Raw genomic sequence first — 18,390 nt, 5'->3', positions numbered from 1 at the left:
AAGGGCGTGTTACTTCCGTTCTACCGTGAACGATGCTTAAGCCTCCATGCGTGAGCAAATAATGTTTAACTGCTAGAGTGTGATCCAAGCGCATTCATTCTACCGCAAACAAATAAACAGTTAACACTCCCACGCTCGAGCATATAAGCAAGTGAACAGTAGCACGTGAGCATCAACACTATTCATAAAAATAACCAAACAAATACTCCGTTTGTAAGCGGAACTATGAAGTTTTACCTTCCTCAATGCATGTATGAGGGTACATAGGCACAAGGGCCCAAATCCTTGGCGAGCACACCAATTTAAAACTTATTCTCTCTTCCCATCCCATTCCTATTATTATCCCATTTCACCAATAGCAAGCAACATTCAGATAAATGACATATATAGGTATTGATACATGTAAAGTGGTTCCCATCGTGTACGATAGATGTGAGGGGTCATAATACCTCCCCTTTGCATAACTGACTTCCGAATCTGCTCTTGGTTGCGAGACTATTCTCTTTTGGGGTTTTATCGTTATTTTCCCTTTCCTTTGGAATAAATAAAATCCTATGGAGACTCTGTATTTTTCACGGTGCTACAATGGTCACAGTTCACGACCATATAATGGACATCACGCCATATGGTGGGCCAATAAATCCCATCTTGAAGAATCTTAGTGTATGTCTTTGATGTGCTTGTGTGCCCTACATGGGGAGAGGAATGACATTGGTTTATAATGCTTTCGATTTCCTCCTCAGGAATGCAACGACAAGAAAGACCATCGAATCCTATTTTAAAGAGAATGGATTCGTCCCAATAAAAATGTTTTAGGTCATGGAATAATCTATTCTTTTGTTCGTCCCAATAGTTAGCATACCAGGGTACAGTCTTGTGCACCAAGGCAACTTCTTCTGGAATCTCGTTCTCAACTTTCAAGTATTGTGCTTTAAGATATTCATGGTAGTGATCATAACTCATTCCTTCAATGTCAACTGACTCGACTAGTCTGTCATAAGTAAAATCGCCATTTATGGGTACATGGTATGGTTTTAAATCCTCTAGCCTTGAGAAGTGGTCAGCTACCATGTTTTTGGCTCCCTTTTTATCTCTGATTTCCAAATGGAATTCCTGTAACAATAGGATCCAATGAAGTGATCTTGGTTTTGCATCCTTTTTCTTAATAAATATCTTATAGCAGTGTGGTCTATGTAGATGATTATTTTGGCTCCTACTAAGTAGGAATGAAATTTATCGATTGTGAACACTACAACTAAAAGTTCTTTCTTAATAACTGCATAATTCATTTGAGCATTGTCTAAAGTTCTGCTTGCATAGTGTATGACATGTAATTTCTTATCTTTACCTTATCCCAAGATAGCGCCTACAACATAGTTACTGGCATCACACATAATTTCGAATGGTTAACTCCAATCAGGAGGTTGTATAATAGAAGGGGAGATTAATGTATGCTTAAAGAGAATAAAAGGCTCAGGGAGTTTTTCGTTGAAGATGAATTCAACATCTTTCATCAGAAGACCAGTCAAAGGTTTAGTAATTTTAGAGAAGTCTTTAATAAAACGTCGGTAGAAACCGATATGTCAAAGAAAACTTCTGACCTCTCTAACCGTTTTAGGTGGTTGTAGGTTCTCAATGACTTCTATCTTTGCTTTATCAACCTCAATTCCTCTTTCAGACACTATGTGTCTCAGAACTATGTCTTCATTTACCATGAAGTGGCATTTTTCCTAATTTAGTACTAGGTTGACCTTCACGCACCTTTCTAGAAATTTTTCTAAGTTGGCAAGGCATCCTTCGAAAGTAGATTCACATACGGAAAAATCATCCATAAAAACTTCCATGATATCATCTAGAAAGTCTGTGAATATTACTATCATACATCGCTGGAAGGTTGTAGGAGCATTGCATAGTCCGAATGGCTTTCAATGGTAGGCGAAAGTTCTATAAGGAGATGTAAAAGTAGTCTTCTCTTGGTCGTTTGGGTGAATTAGAGTTTAGAAAAATATCGAGTATCCGTCTAAATAGAAAAGTATGAATGTCTAGCTAAACGTTCGAGCATTTAATCAATGAACGAAAGGGGAAAATGGTCCTTCCGAGTTGCTTTGTTTAGCTTTCTATAATCTATACACATATACTGTCCAATTTCTATACGTTTAGCTACATATTCTCCCTTGTCATTTTTAATAAATGTTACACCTCCTTTCTTAGGAAGGACATGCATTGGGCTAACCCATTGACTGTCTGAGATTAGATATATTATTCCAGCATCTAATAACTTTAGTACTTCCTTCCTGACTATATTGCTCATGATAGGATCGATCCTCCTCTGATGCTCTATAGAGGCTTTAGAGTCCTCTTCTATCATAATTTTGTGCATGCATACTGAGGGGTATATCCCTTTTAGATTGGAAATATTATAGCCTTAAGTTGTAGGATATTTTTTAACATCATCAAGAGTTTCTCAGCCTCTTCTTCATTAAGATCAACATTAACTATAATCGGGTGATCAAGTCGTTCATGAAGAAATTCACACCTTAGATTCTTGGGTAGAAACTTAAGTTCTACAGGTGGCTGTTTAGGGCTTGGCATAGGGTCAGGTGTAAGTGCTAAGCATTCTCTTAGTCCATCATCAACATATTGGTGATGGTATTCATCCTCATCTCCTTATAACATCTCTTCGGCTGGAAGTTCTACTAGATTTGTAATCGGTTGCGGAGGTGCAGATGCTAACTCTTTTATTCATTCATTAATGATGTCTATAAAACAACATGTGTCGTCTATAGCTGGGGTATTTAGAAACTATGAAAGGATAAATTTGATTTTCTCTTCTCCTACCTCAAATGTTAACTTCCCTCGTTTCATGTCTACTATCGCACCGACTGTGGCTAAGAAAGGTCTTCCTAAGATGATGGGTATATTAGAGTCTTTCTTTATATCCATAACTATGAAACCCGTAGGGATATAAAATTGGCTAATGCAAACTAGAATATTTCCCAGCATTCCCACGAGGTATTTAACAGAATGATTTGCCAATTGGAGGTACATTCTGTTGAAGTGCGAATGGATGTACGATACCCATGCAAAGAAAAAGAGAACATCTCATGCCAATTCTTATATGTCACCACGACCATCTTCTGGATAATCTTCTTAATGTTCTTATTTGCGGCTTCAACAACCCCATTCATCTTGGGTCTGTAAGGAGAAGAGTTATGATGTTCAATCTTGAATTCATCACAGAGCTCTTTCATCATCTTGTTATTCAAGTTCAACCCATTATCGGTAATGATCTTACTTGGAACACCATATCGGCAAATAGTATGATTCTTGATAAATATGACCACAAACTGCTTGGTCACATTAGCAAAAGATGTTGCTTCGACCCATTTGGTAAAGTAATCAATAGCTAGTAGAATGACACAATGCTCGTTTAAAGCTTTGGGTTCAATCATACCAATCATGTTGATTCCCCACATAAAGAAAGGCCAAGGGAATGAAATAACATTGAGAACTGTTAGAGGCACATGAATCTCATCATCATAAATCTGACATTTATGGCACTTCTTCTCATATTTACAACAATCAGATTCCATTGTCAGCCAATAGTATCTTTCCCTTACCATCTTTTTAGCCATTGCATGTCCATTGCATGCGTACCAAAGGATCCTTCGTGAACTTCTCGCATTAACATGTATGCTTCGTGTCTATCCATACATCTGAGAAAAACCATGTCAAAGTTTCTCTTGTACAACACATCTTCATTCAGACAGAAATTTCCAGCCAATCTTCTCAAAGTCTTCATATCTTTGTTGGATGCCCCAAGCGGGTACTCCTGACTTTGGAGGAAACATTTAATATCATGATACCAAGGCTTATCATCTGTAACTTCTTCTATTGCAAACACATGAGTAAGTCTACCAAGGCACATAATTCTGATACTGCGTACATCATTCCAACGATTTACTTTATACATAGAAGACAAAGTAGCCAAAGCATCCTCCATTTGATTCTCTTCACGAGGTATATGGTGAAATTCAACTTTGTTGAAGAAGGTCAACAACCTCATCGCATAATCTTTGTAAGGAATCAAGCCAGGATGAGGAGCCTCCCATTCTCCTTTAATCTGATTAACTACCAAGGTTGAATCTCCATATACATCAAGCATGTTAATGTTAGACGGTGTGGCTAGTGATCGAGAGGGGGGGGTGAATAGATCACCTCTTTTAATATAAGCGGATTTAAAATTTTATCAAAGTTTTTAAACTTGGCGGAAAATTTCAGTCCCGAATCGACTTCCGTCTATTCTGAACCGCTACTAGAAAACCGGACACGTGAATGTAATGCTGGATTTGAATTAGAATGACGGAAAATATTAACACTAGAATCTTTATTAAATTGAATGCACTTATCACTAAATCCTAATTCCAATGAATAAAACTCAGCTAACAGTTTTGTCAAACAGTTGGTGTGTATGTGATCAATGATGAACAACAGTGGGGTTTAGTTAAAGAAGTTTTCTTGCCACTGCTGTCTCTCAAAAAATACGGTCACAACACACTAACTGAAATTGCGAAACTGTTTGGAAACGTAAAGAGGAGTAAGGAAAGAATACGATACGCAGAGATTTGGTACGGAAGTTCCCCACGTCGTCCTCGCGTGTGGGTACGTCTCCCTCTCAATTTCAAATGAAATTGAGAACTTTGATTATCAATTATGCCGAATTCGTTGATACAAGGTTCCGATACAAAAACAGAATTCCAAATTCCAAGAACTTTTTCTTGTATGAAACCTCCACTTGATCTGAGCACGATCAAGAATTTCCTGCACGAAATTGCAAACAATTCACCGGTTCCACGACCTGTTTGCAAAATCCCCCGATCTCCAAACGCAACGCTGCGGCTGAATCTATTCTGCAAACGTGACTAACAAACCCGCAAGACCACTCCAGTTCTTGAAGGACAACCCAGTAGGTTTTTCCTCGAAACCCCCTTCAATCTTCAACTCAGCTAGATCCTCGATCGTTCCACTGAAAACCTCAGCTAGATCCTTGATCTTACCACCGAACGTTATCTTGTTGATCCTTTAATCCAAAGAACAAGAATGATTATGTGTTGATGTTATTGAAGAAAAGTGATTGAGAAGATGAAGAAGATGAAGTCTCTTTCAGGTTTCTAATTGCTCAAAACAATTGCTGCTACACACTCCTTTGATTGGTGTCTCAACTGTTTTTCCCTCTCAGAATTCGTTCCTTCACACTGTTGTCACAACATTTCTTATATATACAAAAACAGGAGTTGTTAGAACATAAAACAGACTTATGTATTGATACATGAGGGTATGCATCGATACATACTGTAAGATAAATGAGTTTTTGGGGAATTTAAGTAAGCATGGATCGATGCATAATTCATATGTCTTGATACATAGGACATTTCAACTAACATGGATCGATGCATAATTCGCATGCATTGATACATAGGACATTTCAACTAATCATGGATCGATGCAAGGCTCGTATGGATCGATCCATAGAGCATTTTGCCTGTCCATGTATCGATACATACTGAACAAAAGAATTTTGTGATTTACAACATACTGTATGGATCGATGCATAGGATTATGTGTTGATGCATACTGACACAAAATAGATTTTATGAGTTCTTTTAAGAGATGTATCAATGTAGGTCTTTATGTACAGTCATGCAATAATAGAATGGGATAAAAACACAAATGAATCATGTAAGGTAATACACAACCAACATTTGGATGATGATCACACAATTTGCTATCATTCAAAATTTATTCAAAGTAAAGAATTTTCTCACAAACTCCCCCTTTTTGATGATGGCAAATTTTTGGCAAGATGTGTGATACTCCCCCTGAGTTTGTGCTATCTGCATTTCTCCCCCTTTGTCAACATCAAAAAGAGGAAGAAACAGGTTTATCAAGGCAAAAAAAATATGTTGTAGCAGGAGATGGCAAAAAAATTGATAAAAAAGCTTGCAATCACAAAGAAGGAAGCTTCAAAGTAAAGAATCACTCACAAAGAATGAAAAAGAAGGGCAATAACTATAGAGGTAAACAGAAAGAGAAAAGCATTTAAGGATTAGAACGAGTTTAAGAATCACATAAGCTAAACCATATATTGTGCAACAATTCAAATAAAACTTGAGCAATATGAGATGAAATGCAGTGAAATGAAATGATGATGGGTTAATGGGGATTGTGGCCACCACAGGACTCCTCATCATCTCTATCAGGATCTCTGAAGCTTGGCGGAGGTGGAGGAGGAGGCATTGCGTCTGGATTTTGGCCCATGAAGGAGTAGTGCCTAAACCGGTCCTGAACTTCAATACTTCTAAATCTGTCCATAATACCAGGATTTTCACGGCAGTCGTCCATAAAGCCAGACATTTCATTGTAGAACACTTGGTGCCACTTAACCAAGTCTTGGTGCCAAGAGTGTTGATTCTGATACATCCGTGTATGCTCATCATGCCAGTCACGATGCTCCTTATGCCACTCATTTTGTTGTACATGCCAATACCGTGCCTCTTCATGACGTTCTTTGTTGGCAAGTTCCATTTGTTGAAGCATATGAGTGATGTCCACAGTAGGTATTGAAGATGAAGTACCACCGGAGAACGGAGGAGCCGTAGGTTCAGGTACATAGTTGGTTGGAGACCACCTTCGTGGCACCCAATCTCCCCAACCAGCATTGACCTCAGCTGGAGGCACATCTGCCTCATGCGCATCCTGCATTTCTTCATCAGGCTGATCTTCAACAACATGGATTCGTTCAGAAGGCACATCGAAGTTGTAGATTCTTGTTTTGGATTTTCTTTCAAAGAAGTAGAAGCATTTACGGTCCTTGTCCCACCGATATCCCGTATGCGATAAAGTGGAAGAGTCAAACTCTTGAGCAGCAGATGGAGATAGGAGAGGAACTAGAGGGATTGCAACATTCCAAAACTTAAGAATTTTCATTATTTGAGAAGCATAACCTAGAGCAACATTCTTGGAGCTGTTGCGCACGAAAAATAGACGTTTTACAAAGTAATTTGCCCAATTTAAGGGAACCTTATTTTGCAGAATGTAGAGAAGGTGTATGCTTGCCCTGTCCAACCGAGAATGTCCACTGTTTGTTGGACGCAGAATGTGTGAGATAATCCAATGAAGAATACACAGAGTTTTCTTAGTCATACCAGAAGTGACGTGTTCATCCTCACTCAGCGGTCTGTCTATCTTTAAGATGGATGGAGTAAACTCCTTCATGTCAAATTCAGTATCAAAATGCAGGTCATGCCAGGACTTGAAGTTTAGCGACGGAGACGGAATTTGAAACACTGTTTCCCAATCAGTAGCTTCAAAAGTATATGTTCTGACACCAATAGAACACCTAAACATATAGCCTCTACCAGTTTGTAGGCCAGCATAAAAAGCTCGGATGAAATCCTCATGGTAATCATCCTTTGTAGACAAGAATGACCCAAGTCTTTGTGCATGTAGGAGTTCAACCACATCATTTAGATGCAGATGAATAGCATCAGTTTTATCAAAGACATGGGGTTTCATAACTAACCTTGTCTTGAAGGAGTCCTCAAACTCATTTGCAATTGCAGGATGAAGCAAGTCTAAGGCATTTGGAGGAATGTCTGGTTGCTGCTGAGAAGTACCAACTGGTTCCTTTCCTTTGCCTTTTCCCTTTGCTCTAGCTGGAATGGTTCGTGGAGGCATTGTGATGAAAGGGTGAGGGAAAGTGGAATGAGTTTAGGGTTTTAGATTGAGTGATGATGAGGGAGATTAGGGTTAGCCGCTGGTTTTGGGAGGTATGGGTACTGCTGATATGAAGTCTTGAGATAGGATGTGATAAGTGTGGCTGATGTATCGATCCATGAGAGAGAAAAAATGCATTTAATTCAAATAGCACCAGTATGTGTCGATGCATATGGCCATGGATCGATCCATATCATTCATTTTTGTTTTTAACAGGTCTATGTATCGATACATGCGACGGATGGATCGATGCATTCTGAACCAGTTTTGAAAAATTTGAAATGCAGAATATATGAATCGATGCATACATGTTTGGATCGATACATACTGATGCCAACCCAGATTTTAATGAATTTTTATGCAGTATGGATATGCATTATGAGTTTTTATGATGGTTATGCCCAAGAATGATTCACAAATCAGATTTTTAATGTGCAAACAATATAGGCAGACAATATATGCAACCAAATTTACATCAACGAGAGTAAGAACTCTTGTTCTAACATACACAACCATTTAGTAGTAAAAGAATTATAGAAAGGAGTGATATTACCTCTGTTGACGTAATCTTGTGATGGATAAATGACATCTAAAACAAATCTCATCAACCAAGGTGAGGCATAATATAATTAAGAACCAACATGCTTAAGACATCAATTGAGAAAGATCTAAGATCCCTAATTCACGACGAATGTTGAAGAACGGTTCCGTTGCCAGAGGTTTAGTGAATATATCAGCAAGCTGATTTTTGGAGTCAACATGCTCAAATACAACGTCTTCTTTTTCAACATGGTCGCGAAGAAAGTGATGTCTAATCTCTATGTGTTTAGTGCATGAGTGTAAAACAGGGTTTTTAGTAAGGTTTATGGCACTAGTGTTGTCACATTTTATTGGAATACGTTTGAGTTGAATGTTAAAGTCTTGTAGTTGTTGCTTTAGCCACAAAATCTGAGCACAACAACTACCGGCTGCAACGTATTCAGCCTCTGCAGTTGACAAAGCCACATATACCTGCTTTTTGCTATGCCAACTTACCAAGGAGTTTGAAAACAGGTGACATGTACCACTCGTGTTTTTCCTATCTGATTTGCAGCCAGCAAAATCAGAATCGGAGTAACCTTTCAAAAGCTATAATCACTTCCTTTGGAATACCACAACCCATATTTAGGTGTTCCATGAAGGTATCTAAATATGCGCTTAACAACTTTTAGGTGTGATTCCTTAGGATTTGATTGATATCGTGCACACATACAAACACTAAACATGATGTCAGGTCGAGAAGCAGAAAGATACAGAAGAGATCCAATCATACCTCTGAACTTTTTGACATCTACACACTTACCATGCTCATCCTTATCCAGATTTCCGTTGGTAGGCAAAGGGGTGTCAATTGATTTTGAGTCATTCATTCCAAAGCGCTTGAGTAGTTCTCTGCAGTATTTTGTTTGACATACTGTTGTACCCTCATCAAGTTGCTTTATCTGCAGTCCTAGGAAGTAGTTCAACTCCCCCATGAGACTCATCTCAAATTCACCCTGCATAACCTTAGAAAATTCTTCGACCAAGTGTATGTTAGTTGAACCAAAAATTATATCGTCTACATAAACTTGAACTAAAAGGATGTGTTTTCCTTTGTGCTTAATAAAGAGAGTATTATCCACTTTACCTCTTGAATATCCATGATCAATTAGAAATTTTCTAAGCCTTTCATACCAAACCCGAGGGGCTTGTTTAAGACCATACAACGCTCGTTTTAATTTGTAAACATGATCTGGATTTTCAGCATTCTCAAAACCAGGAGGTTGTGAAACATATACCTCTTCATTTATGACACCATTAATAAAAGCACTCTTTACGTCCATTTGGTAAAGCTTAAAATCGTTGGAACACGCATAGGCAAGCAAGAGACGTATAGCTTCAAGGCGAGCAACTGGAGCATAAGTTTCCTCATAGTCTATGCCCTCCTCTTGGTTATACCCTTGTGCTACTAAACGTGCCTTGTTCCTAGTTATCACTCCGTTTTCATCAAGCTTATTTCTAAAAACCCATTTAGCACCTATGATATGATGATCTCGCGGACGAGGGACAAGTTCCCAAACGTCATTTCTTTTAAATTGATTAAGCTCTTCTTGCATGGCCATTAGCCAAAATTCATCAATCAAGGCCTCTTTGGCATTTTTAGGTTCTACTTGTGAAACAAAAGCGAAGTGAGAACAAAAATTACTTATCTTAGAACGGGTCATTACTCCCTTTGAAATGTCTCCCAAGATGTTGTCGATAGGATGGTCTTTTGAGGACTTCCAAGCTGTTGGAAGATCATTCACTTCAGCTGTCTTTTCTTCCTCATCCTCTTCATGACTAGTATCTTCCTCCTTCTCATGGGCAGCTATTTTGGACTGATCAGTTTCCTTAACAACTTCCTTGAGTATGTCTTCTGTAGATACACCTGCGTCATCAAAAGAAATACCTTTTCCGACATTTTTCGGATAAGACTCATCAAAAGAAATATGGACAGATTCTTCAACAGTAAGTAAACGCTTATTATACACTTTATATGCTTTACTTGATAGTGAGTATCCAAGAAAGATACCTTCATCTGCTTTTGCATCAAACTTCCCAATATTTTCCTTACCATTATTCAAAACAAAACATTTACATCCGAACACGTGAAGATGTGACAAGTTTGGCTTTCTTCCTTTTAAAAGCTCATAAGGGGTTTTATTTAAAATGGGACGGATTAAGATCCTGTTTAAAACATAACAAGCTGTGCTAACTGCATCAGCCCAAAAGTATTTTGGTAATCCACCCTCATTTAGCATTGTTCTTGCCAGCTCCTATAAAACACGATTTTTACGCTCCACAACGCCATTTTGTTGTGGAGTTCGAGGAGCTGAAAAGTTATGCTCAATATCATACTTGTCACAGTACTTATCAAAGTGATAGTTTTGAAATTCACCACCATGATCGCTACGGATGGTAACTATTTTGGAATTCATTTTGTTTTGGGACAGATTTGCAAAATTCTTAAAAGCAGAAAAAGTTTCATCTTTGCTATGAAGGAATATAGTCCAAGTAAATCTAGAATAGTCGTCAACAATTACAAAACCATAATAATTTCCACCTAAGCTCTTTGTCCTAGAAGGTCCAAAGAGATCCATATGGAGAAGCTCAAGGGGTCGAGAAGTTGAAATTATATTTTTTGATTTAAAGGAGACCCTTGTTTGCTTTCCCATTTGGCACGCGTCACATAGGTGGTCTTTTGAAAATTTTATTTTTGGAAGACCGACTACTAGATCCTTAGATACAACCTTATTAAGCAAATCGAAATTAACATGTGCTAAACGTCTATGCCAAAGCTAAGAATCATCATTCAAGGTAACTAGACATTTAGTACTTGTTAAAGATACATCAAAAAGGTCAAGCATATAGATGTTGTTTACTCTTACACCCTTAAACATAACGTTCTGTTCAGCATGTTCAATTATGCAGCAAGTTTTTGTGAAGGAAACTTTATAGCCCATGTCACATAATTGACTTATGCTTAACAAATTATGTTTAAGTCCCTCTATTAGATGGACATTAGAAATAGTAGTGGTGGAGGGATTACCTACACTACCTTTGCCGAGTATAGCTCCTTTGTTATTGTCTCCATAAGTGACATATCCCTTCTTCTTTGCCTTGAAGTCTATAAAAAGCGATATGTCACCGGTCATGTGCCTTGAGCAACCGCTGTCAAGAAACCACCTTCTATCTACGGAAGCAAGGCACTCATCCTACAATATCAAAAGAGAGAAGTTGGTACCCAATTTTCATTGGGTCCAAGTGGATAAGTGCTAACATGGTTGCCTTTTGGCTTCCATTGATAAATACCTTTAGAGACAAGAAATCTCCTAAACTTGCATTTCTCAATGGTATGGCCAGCACGACAACAATAATGACATAAACCATGATGATGTGGTTGTTTATTCTTGTTCATTAAATCCTTTGGAATAAAAGAGTATTTTGCATATGGTGGATTTAACGACTTCTTAAACAACCTAGAGTCAACGGCATAAGTAACCTTAGGTTGTAACGCTTTTTCTAATTTGACCTTGAGAGTGTTTACCTCTTTTTGCCAAATATGACAAGCGTCACAGTACCTAACTTTACTACATCCATCAATGTCAATATCTTTTGAATTTTCTGCAATACTAGCTTTTAACGCTTCTAAATCATTTTCAGCTTTGTATACTTTACCTTCCAAAAATGAAAAAATTTGTTTATCGGAAGATAGTCTTTTAAAAGCATCTACAACTTCGTTATGCAGTTTTTCAAAAGCTATTTTCAGTTCGGAAAAAGACATAGAAGAGAAATTATTGTAATAGGCTTGTTTTACCTTTTTGTCATTGCTTTTCTTCTTGTGGTAGGACAGATTTTTGGTGTGAGCCATAAGGCACAGATTTGCGGGTTCATCACTATCACTTGAGCTTTGTGTGCTTGATGAGTCACTATCACTTTCCCATGCAATGTAAGCTCTTCTTTGTTTGTTGTACCCTTTTGGTGAAGCTTTTCTTTGATCCTTATATTTCATAGGACAGTCTATTTTGTAATGTCCAGATTTACCACAATTAAAACAAGATCCTCTTCCTCTACTTTTCTTATTCTCTTCCTGTTTCGCATCTGTAGATTGTCTTCGAAACTTCATGAGGTTTTTGTCGGAATGCTTGACTCCATTCTTTCGAATGAATCTATTATATCTCCTTACAAATAGTCCCATTTCCTCATCATCCGAATCTTTATCACTACTAGAATCATTTTCACTTTGCTCTTTTCGTGAGGACTTAGAGCTAGAGGCCATAAGAGTTATTGGCTTCTTCTCTCCCTCTTTGTCTCTTTTCTTCTCCTTTTCTTTCTTACTTTTGTTCTCATATTTTTCAAGACTTTCCAATGCTTGCCGATGTTCTTCCAACTTTCCAAACAGTGTTGTAATCGTAAGTCTCGTTAGATCGTTGGCTTCCTTAATTGCTGTTACTTTAGGTTGCCATTCCCTGCTAAGACACCTGAGAATTTTATTAGTAGCAATTTCATTAGAAACAGGTTTTCCAAGTGCATTCAACCTATTAGTGAGATGAGTGAATCTCTTTTGCATGTCGGAGATAGATTCTCCTTGTTTCATGCGAAAGAGCTCAAACTCTTGATTTAGTGTGTTAATGCGGGACTGTTTTACTTCAGTAGTACCCTCATGGGCAACTTCTAAAGCATCCCACATTTCTTTAGCTGTCGTGCAATGAGATACTCGATAATACTCATCAACACCAAGTGCTGAAATTAGCATATTTCGAGCTTTCCAATCACACGACCACTTTTTCTCATCTTTCTCATTCCAATCAGCTTCTGGTTTAGGAACTATGGCGCCAGCCACATTTGTCATAGTAATTTGAAAAGGACCATTTTCAATGGCAGCCCATACTAGCCTATCCACAGAATTTATATGAACTCGCATGCAGTCTTTCCAGTAGCCGTAATTTTCACCGTTGAAAATAGGCGCTCTATTATACGCCCCCTTTAGTTCAGAATCCATACTGTTACAGGCAGCCACAGAGCACCAGCGAACCGGCGCTCTGATACCACTTGTTAGACGGTGTGGCTAGTGATCGAGAGGGGGGTGAATAGATCACCTCTTTTAATATAAGCGGATTTAAAATTTTATCAGAGTTTTTAAACTTGGCGGAAAATTTCAGTCCCGAATCGACTTCCGTCTATTCTGAACCGCTACTAGAAAACCGGACACGCGAATGTAATGCTGGATTTGAATTAGAATGACGGAAAATATTAACACTAGAATATTTATTAAATTGAATGCACTTATCACTAAATCCTAATTCCAATGAATAAAACTCAGCTAACAGTTTTGTCAAACAGTTGGTGTGTATGTGATCAATGATGAACAACAGTGGGGTTTAGTTAAAGAAGTTTTCTTGCCACTGCTGTCTCTCAAAAAATACGGTCACAACACACTAACTGAAATTGAGAAACTGTTTGGAAACGTAAAGAGGAGTAAGGAAAGAATACGATACGCAGAGATTTGGTAAGGAAGTTCCCCATGTCGTCCTCGCGTGTGGGTACGTCTCCCTCTCAATTTCAAATGAAATTGAGAACTTTGATTATCAATTATGTCGAATTCATTGATACAAGGTTCCGATACAAAAACAGAATTCTAAATTCCAAGAACTTCTTCTTGTATGAAACCTCCACTTGATCTGAGCACGATCAAGAATTTCCTGCACGAAATTGCAAACAATTCACCGGTTCCACGACCTGTTTGGGAAATCCCCCGATCTCCAAACGCAACGCTGCGGCTGAATCTGTTCTGCAAACGTGACTAACAAACCCGCAAGAACACTCCAGTTCTTGAAGGACAAACCAGTAGGTTTTTCTTCGAAACCCCCTTCAATCTTCAACTCAGCTAGATCCTCGATCGTTCCACTGAAAACCTCAGCTAGATCCTTGATCGTACCACCGAACGTTATCTCGTTGATCCTTTAATCCAAAGAACAAGAATGATTATATGTTGATGTTCTTGAAGAAAAGTGATTGAGAAGATGAAGAATATGAAGTCTCTTTCAGGTTTCTAATTGCTCAAAACAATTGCTGCTACACACTCCTTTGATTGGTGTCTCAACTGTTTTTCCCTCTCAGAATTCGTTCCTTCACACTGCTGTCACAACATTTCTTATATATGCAAAAACAGGAGTTGTTAGAACATAAAACAGACTTATGTATTGATACATGAGGGTATGCATCGATACATACTGTAAGATAAATGAGTTTTTGGGGAATTTAAGTAAGCATGGATCGATGCATAATTCGTATGTATTGATACATAGGACATTTCAACTAACATGGATCGATGCATAATTCGCATGCATTGATACATAGGACATTTCAACTAATCATGGATCGATGCAAGGCTCGTATGGATCGATCCATAGAGCATTTTGCCTGTCCATGTATCGATACATACTGAACAAAAGAATTTTGTGATTTACAACATACTGTATGGATCGATGCATAGGATTATGTGTTGATGCATACTGACACAAAATAGATTTTATGAGTTCTTTTAAGAGATGTATCAATGTAGGTCTTTATGTACAGTCATGCAACAATAGAATGGGATAAAAACACAAATGAATCATGTAAGGTAATGCACAGCCAACATTTGGATGATGATCACACAATTTGCTATCATTCAAAATTTATTCAAAGTAAAGAATTTTCTCACAGTTAATTCTCAAATCAATGGATTCTTCAAGACCCATGCTACAAGCTTCATATTATTCGTACAATCAAACATCAATCTTGCAGTAAAAGGAATATGATAACCCTTAGGAGTAATGATGATTGCCCCAATTCAGTTACCATACGCATTAACAACTCTGTCAAACACTAAGCCCCACCGAGATCCAGGCTCTGGTCCTTCTTCAGAAATGGTTCATCATAATCTTTAGCTTTTAAGTACATAACGTCTTCATTAGGGAAGTCAAACCTGATGGATTGATAATCATCGATTGGATGGTGAGCCAAATGATCTGTAAGAATACTTCCTTTAAATACTTTCTGAGTACGATACTCAGTATCATATTCAGATAATAACATTTGCAAACGAGCAATCCTTCCCGTCAAAGTAGGCTTTTCAAAAATATACTTGATTGGATTCATTTGGGATATCAACCAAGTGGTATGATTGACCATATAATGGCAAAAACGTTTGGCAGCCCATGCTAAAGCACAACAAGTATTTTCAAGAATGGAATACCGAGACTCACAGTTTGTAAATTTCTTACTCAAGTAGTAGATGGCATGCTCCTTTCTACCACTTTCATCCTATTGTCCAAGCACACAACCCATGGACTTCTTCAACACATTTAAATGCATAATCAATGGTCTTCCTTCCACTGGAGGAGATAAGCAGCTACTCCTTGATGTTGTCAAAGGCTTTCTGGCAGTCCTCTGTCCAAACACAACCTTGATCTTTGCGGAGAAGCTTGAAGATTGGCCCACACGTGGCAGTCACATGAGATATAAATCTGGATATGTAATTCAGACGCCCGAGAAATCCTCTAACTTGCTTTTCTGTCTTTGGTGTAGGTTTCTCTCGAATAGCTCTAACTTTATCTGGATCTACTTCAATAGCTTTCTGGCTAACAATGAAACCCAACAACTTTCCTGAACAAACACTGAAAGTACATTTATTAGGATTCAAGCGAAGTTTAAACTTTCTCAAACGCCAAAACAACTTCAACAAATACTCAACATGATCTTCTTCAGTCTTTGACTTAACAGTCATATCATTGACATGGACTTCTATCTCTTTGTGCATCATGTCATGGAAAAAGGTAGTCGTGGCTCTTTGGTACGTTGCACCAGTATTCTTTAAACCGAAAGGCATCACTCTATAGCAGAATATTCCTTAGGGTGTAATAAATGTTGTATTTTCCATGTCCTCGGGTTCCATCTTGATCTGATTATAACCAGAGAACCCATCCATAAAGGAGAAGACATTGAACTTAGTTGTATTATCTACCAACATGTCAATGTGTGGCAGAGGAAAATCATCTTTTGGACTAGCTTTGTTCAAGTCTCTATAATCAACACACATCCGAACTTTTCCATCTTTATTTGGAACAGGCACAATGTTGGCCATCCATTGAGGATACTCAGAAGTAACAAGGAACCCAACATCATTCTGCTTTTGTACCTCCTATTTGATCTTGACAGCCATATCAGGACGAGTATATCTCAACTTCTGTTTAACTGGTGGACATTCTGGCTTTAATGGTAATCGATGCTCCACAATATCAATATCATATCCTGGAATATCTTTATCAGACCAATCAAACACATCCACATATTCTTTAAGAAGCTCCACCATCCTCTTCTTAACATTTGGATAAAGCAGTGCCCCAACCTTGACTTCTTTCTTGTTATCTTTGGAACCCAGATTAATCACTTCCAACGGCTATTTATGAGGCTGAGTGGTCTTCTCCTCATGCTCAAGCAATCAAGAAATCTCATAAGGAATCTCTTTGTCATCCTCTTCTTCCACTTCAAACACTGGGAATTCAAAGTTGGGAGAGGGGATAGGGTCATTATTTTCAATGGGTTTAACAATTAATCTACACAATGATTTTATACTTGATTTTAGAATATGCATATATAAAAGTGATTATTATCTTTTGGTTTTTTATGTTACCGTTTTTCAGAAGAAGCAAAAAGAGAAACCATAATATGGATAAACGAAATAACATTTTATTAATGATGATAAAAATCTGAAACAAAGCCCACATAGATTCACTTTTACCTTGGGCATAGTGAATAGATTTTTGAAAATAACAACAAAAAACATATTAATTAGATAAGTAAATAACATAAGGAACATCAACAGCAATCCAATTTTGGCATATTGATCCATGCGTCACAAAGTTTGGCGTTTCTTTCTCTTCATCGTCTTCTAGGATTGCGACAGTAGAATGAACTTTGGATGAATAAAGCCAACACTGTGAAACATTTCATGAATTCTCTTCAAATCTCTTCGTGTTTAATAGGGTAAAAATCCCAAACCAGCTATGTTCTTGTTCTCGGCAAGCTCAACAACTTGTCCCTGTCTAGTAGATTGACCATTCTCCAACACTTGTTGAGCATCTTTCAAAGATGTCATGGATTCTCCATTCTTCCTGGTGTCATACCCTTTTAACCCTAAGATATCACATATCATTTGCTACACATTTCAACAAAGAAGGTCACATTTTGATCCTCCTCCTATCCATCTTTAGGTTTGCCTTTTCTAGGGATCACCAAACACCTCTTTGTTGGTGTTTTAACTTTGTGTTTATATGATTAATTTCTTATCTAACCACTAATCAAAATAGCAAAAATATGTTTTATCTTCCTTAAGTTTATTGTTCAAGGTAGTGTTTTTCAATTAAGAGCATCTCAAAATTTTGTTGCTTACTTCTCAAGGAAAGTCAAAGGTTCATGTGTTTACTTTCAGGCCTTCTTCAACAAGAAACTTCAAGTTTTGAGTAATTTAATCAAGAGGATATCAAGGATACTTTATTTTGAGTTCACATGATCACCCATGTTCTTTTAAATTCAATAAAAGTCCAAGCACACAAGCTTGATCCAAGTGGTTTGACCAAAAAGACAACATTTTGAAGACAAAGATCCAAAGAACACAACTCCTTCAATTCTCAACCTTCTTGAATGTTTTTTTTTTGCATATGACTCTTCTCAACATCCTCTAAAACTTCTCTTTACATGACAAGAGCCAATTGTGCTTGGAGGATCATCAAAAGTTTGGAGACATTATAGGTCATTTGTGGACTTAGTGAAATTTGACCTATTTTCAAGTGACTTTTTCTCAACTTTCAAGGATTGTAACTTCTTTAATTTTCAACATTTGAGGCTGATTCTTTTTTCACAATGTCATTTATGATATCGTATACAAGTTTGCTTCAATGATCAAGGTCAAATCATGATTGGAAGGCCATGGAATTCATTGGGACATTATAGGTCATTTTCAGCCATGGAACACTTGAATTTTTCTAAGTTATATGGTCAGTTTTTCATGCC

The sequence above is a fragment of the Lathyrus oleraceus genome, chromosome 6, assembly GCF_024323335.1.
Source record: "Lathyrus oleraceus cultivar Zhongwan6 chromosome 6, CAAS_Psat_ZW6_1.0, whole genome shotgun sequence".
NCBI lineage: Eukaryota > Viridiplantae > Streptophyta > Magnoliopsida > Fabales > Fabaceae > Lathyrus > Lathyrus oleraceus.
This window is presented reverse-complemented; position numbering follows the sequence as displayed.